Source organism: Nyctereutes procyonoides, unplaced genomic scaffold (assembly GCF_905146905.1).
Source record: "Nyctereutes procyonoides isolate TBG_1078 unplaced genomic scaffold, NYPRO_anot_genome, whole genome shotgun sequence".
Classification (NCBI taxonomy): Eukaryota; Metazoa; Chordata; class Mammalia; order Carnivora; family Canidae; genus Nyctereutes; species Nyctereutes procyonoides.
Window position 1 is genome coordinate 16,671,318 of NW_026575030.1, and position 4,983 is coordinate 16,676,300.

The following is a 4,983-nucleotide window of genomic DNA, read 5'->3' on the forward strand; positions in this document are numbered from 1 at the left end:
CTTTTCTTCTGTTTCCTCCATTTTGCTGTCAGCCCATCCATTGATTTTATTGTTTGGGATATTATATTTTTTATTCTATTATTTCTTTTTGGTTCCTCTTTGTATCTTTCACATCTCTGCTGGGACTTTTCCTGTTTTTTGTTTGTTTCAGCATGTTTATAACTATTTGTTGTAGCATTTTTATGATGACTACTTTAGAATCATTGTAGGATAATTTGAACATCTCTGTCATCTCAGTTTTGCTTCTGTTGCTGTCTCTTTCATTCAAGTTGACATTTTACTGATTCTTGTTATGACAGGTGATTTCCAACTGAAACCTGGAAATTTTAAGTGTGGTTCTTTGGCCCTTCACTAGACCTTTGTTGATACTACTGTGGCTGGAAGGGTAGGAATGACTCATTACTATTTCCCATAGGGCCTCCATTGAGGTCAGGGGTGTCTCCTCTCCAGTGAGCAGTGGTAAAAGTCATGATTCTCCACTAGGCTGCCTCTGATTCCACCCTTGGAGAGGGGCGTTGGAGAGTGGAAGTCCAGACTCCTGCCTGGTCCCTACCGCAGTGTGGTGAGACCTTATTGCTCAGGGCAATGAAAGTCAGACTTAGCCTTCTCTGACAGCTCTCTAATGAGGTTTAGGTTAAAGTCCCAGCTCTCTACTGCCCTTTGCTAGTGTCAGTGCAGTGGGACCATAGTTTTTCTGTGGTGTCTGACTGGAGTTGTGCAGTTACTGTCTAAATCTTCTATCTTGTTGGACAACCCCTTTGCTGGCCTTTAATTAATTTCAAACTCCCAATAAAAGCAAGAGTTTATTGGGAGTTCAAAAAATCTGTTATTTGTTTTGCTTTTGGTAGTTATCTTCTACTACAAGGCTGGGATATATGACACAGAAATATAACCTAAGAGATGTAGCACTGTTTTCCCATGGGTCTATCAGTCAGTAGCTCATCTTCTGTCTCGCCCCATTCAATTTTCTGATGTTTGTTTTATATATAATGTCCAGGGACTTTTGTTGTACTTAGTGGATAAACATCTGGAGAATAGAGAAACATTTATTTTGTCTTCCCAAAAGTCTTCAAGCTAATGATAGTTTTTATATTTGAAAGGGTTCTAAAAAATTAAGAACAAAATATAACAAATAAAAGTGACAACAAAAAACAAAGACTATGTGACAGAGACCATATGTGGTTCACAGAGCCTAAAATACTTACTATTTGATTCTTCACAGAAAAATTTTATTGACCCTCGTTTAGACATAAGTTAACTTTTAGAGCATATACTATATGACATTTCACTTGTGTTATTCCCAGTGCTTTCATTTCTTTATGTAGATCCAGGCTTTTGTACCATATTACTTCTATCTGAAGAACTTCTTTCTACATTTCTTTTAGAGCAGTTACACTGGAAATGAATTTTTTTCATTTTGTTTGGTGAATATATTTTTATTTCTCCTTAATTTTATTTTATTCATTTAAAAGAAATATGGAACACTTCACAAATCTCCTTGTCATCCTTGCACAGGGGCCATGCTAATCTCTGTATCATTCCAATGTTAGTATATGTACTGCTGAAGCAAGCACACTTAATTGTAAAAAAATGATTTATTGAATATGTAATTGATTTTTTTTTCCTTTCAGCCCTTTAAATATGTCATTGTATTGCCTTCTGGCTTGTATAGTTTCTGATGAAAGTCTTCTGTAATTCTTATATTTGTTCCTCTATACATAGTGTCTTTCTCATCCCTGTGGCTATCTCCAAAATTTTATCTTTATCTTTGGTTTTCAGGAATTTAAATATAATATGTTTATATATTTCTTAAGGAGTGGGTATATATGTATTCTGTTTGGTGCTCTTTGAGGGTTTGAGTCTGTGGTTTGGTGTCTGTCATTAATTTTTGGCCATTATCTTCAAATACTCTTTTCTGCCCTGTTCCTCTTCTTTCTGGGATTTCACATGGATGTATGTCAGACTATTTTATAGCATCCAACAACTTTTGAGAGCTCTGGTTTTTTTCTCATTATTTTTTTTTCTTTTTGTGTTTTAGTTTATTTATATTTACTTATCTTTCACCTTTCTGATTATTTCCTCAGCTGTATTGATCCTATTTTTTCGACCATTAAGGAATTTTCAATTCGTTTATCTTACTTTTTATTTTTAGCATTCCCACTGACTTCTTCCTCATAATTTTTATGTCTCTGTTAAAGTTCCCCATCTGATCATGTATGCTGAATACTTTTCCACTTGGATTTTTAATATGTTAATTATAGCTATTTTAAATTTCCTGTCTGATAGTTTCAACATTGTATCATGTTGAAATCCGCTCTTATTGATCATATTTTTTTTTCTTCCCACCTCCCTTGCTTCTTGCTTATATGTATATTTTACACTTTTTATTTTTAAAGATGACATCTTTTATGGGACAATGGAAACTAATGTAACTAGTGTTATTGCCTGGAAATGGATATCCTTCCCCTCATTTTTCTGAATCATTAGTGTGGGAATTTGAGTCAGTCTAAGTTGAGCTGTGTTTGGGTTTTCTTATTGGTGTGGTCACTGTCAGTGCAATTGGGGCTTTATTTTTTTTATTTTTTATTTTTTAATAAATTAATTTTTATTGGTGTTCAATTTACCAACATACAGAATAACACCCAGTGCTCATCCCGTCAAGTGTCCCCCTCAGTGACCGTCACCCATTCACCCCCACCCCCCGCCCTCCTCCCCCTCCACCACCCCTAGTTCATTTCCCAGAGTTAGAAGTCTTTATGTTCTGTCTCCCTTTCTGATATTTCCCACACATTTCTTCTCCCTTCCCTTATATTCCCTTTCACTATTATTCATATTCCGCAATTGGGGCTTTAAATTCTTGTAGTGTTATCTTGGTTTTAGAGTGAGGTTGTCACATTAGTCCATGCTCAACATTTAGCAATTTATTAAAAATTTTGAATGGTGTCCATTGTCTCCTGCAAATGAACAAGTGCTTATGTCCTATCTCTCCTTAAATGTATCTGCTATTATTTAGGTTTTGGGTTAGTTGTTTTGTTCCGCAATCACAGATATCTTATTTACTCAAGAAAAATCGTGATTTCACAAATTATTCAGAATTTTTTGTTGTAAGGTGAGAGCAATGCCCTTTCTACCCTTTTACAAATCAATCAGAAGCTTAAAATCTCATGAAGGCTTTTGAGTCTTTGTTTTTGTGTGTGTGTCTGTGTTTAAGATTTTATTTTTTCATGAGAGACACAGAGAGAGAAAGAGAGAGAGAGAGAGGCAGAGACACAGGCAGAGGGAGAAGCAGCCTCCATGCAGGACTCGATCCCGGGACTCCAGGATCATGCCCTGGGCCAAAGGCAGGTGCCAAACAGCTGAGCCACCCAGGGATCTCTGGCTTTTGAGTCTTTGATCTCTCAAGTATGGCCTGTCCAATCTCATTCAAATTATGTAAGTTCTATGAATCATAGTTTTATGATCTATTAAAGGTACATAGTAATACCTCATAGGTTGTTGTTTAGGATTAAGTTAAAGATAAAAAATATGTATGGCCACAGCACCTGTCGTAAAACAGTACAGTTTAAATCTCCTCTGCTTTCTGTCACCCAGTGAAATAGATTAAGAATGTTTTTACAAATGGAAATGCTTTCAATGACATTTCTGTCAAAACACAGTACAAACAACAAAGCCTCTTTTGCCTGTTTTAATCAAGGAGTAAACATCATTCTTATACACTTGGAGAGAATTTTTCAGAAGACTGAAATCTGTGGTTGGAGTTGGAAGAACATGGTTGCTTTCCTGGCCATCCGCCTTGGAGTCTCTCTGCAGCATCTCCTGAAAGATTGTTTTTGCTGGTGAACATGCTGTCTACTGAGATAGCTCTTCCCTTTCAAGTAGCTCGGAGGGGTCCTAGGATTTCTTTCTTAGAGCTGAAATTCTGTCTCCTTTGGCTTCCACTCTTGGTCCTGATGCTAGTTCTGAATCCTTACTGCCATTGTATCCTTCATTTCTATGAAAATGGCTCTTATATCCTCTCTGAGTCTTTTTTGCCTTTAGGAGAAAACTTCCAGTTTTTAACTTTTATTTGTGTGACAGGATGTTCTGATTCACAGTCAAAATCCACAAGTTTCTTCTGCTCAGGTCCATCTCCAGGTGGGACTCCATGAACTGAGCCTCATACTCCAAAGGAGGGTTGACCCAAGTTGTCCTGACCAAGATTGTACCCTTCTTGTTCCAGACACTAACTATTGTGCAGCCCAAGTTTGTGTTATTTCTGCTGACTCCTTGAGTAAAGATCTAAAGTGTCAAACATGCTGCTGTGTACTCTATCTTCACTACCTTAGTCGAGCAGTTGGATTTTAGCCCCAAGGGCAGCTGATATTTATCTTTGTTGACTGCTATCCTGATTGAATTTAACATATTTCTCCAGCACATCACAGTCATTTTGGGTCTTCATCCTGTCCTTTGTCACATGCCTTCCTACATATGGCTTTTTACCTCTGTGGACCTGTTGAGCCTGACTGACTCATCCAACCTCCAGTATAGGCCAGATCCAGAGGACTTGGACAGGCAGCTTGGGTTCCTTCAACCACTCACTGTACTGCCCATTTCAAGGCTTCAGGAAAGGTTGCCCCACGCCCAACTCTTTGCTAGCCTGCCAGGCTCATGGATATAACCAGTACCTTTGGTTCATGCTCCTGACAATTTACTTGCCTTGTACTCTTTGTTAATGCTCCTTGGGTTTTTCTATCAGTGTCTGCTTCTCCCCAGCAACTCCTAGCATAACATTTCCTCTGTTATGGTCCTGTTTAACCAAGTCTCCCCATGCCCACAGTTGTGAGGAGACTTGGTTAAAGAGGACCTGCCACTAGGACTGTCCTTTAACTGTCTTCATGACTCCCTGCACCAGTCCAGCTGACTTTGAGTTCATCTGTCCTTCAGAGTTCCAAGTTCCAGTCTAGTAGTTTCTCTTTTTAATGTATGGCTACTACTCTCCCCCCT

General features: G+C 38.0%; 1 non-coding gene across 1 annotated transcript; it reads right to left on the minus strand.

Annotated features, from left to right (window-relative positions):
- Positions 1-1,470: 1,470 nt before the first annotated feature.
- Positions 1,471-1,574, minus strand: LOC129504049 (U6 spliceosomal RNA). Its single transcript, XR_008663285.1, has one exon. It is a non-coding gene; the product is annotated as a U6 spliceosomal RNA (small nuclear RNA).
- Between the last annotated feature and the right edge of the window lie 3,409 nt (positions 1,575-4,983).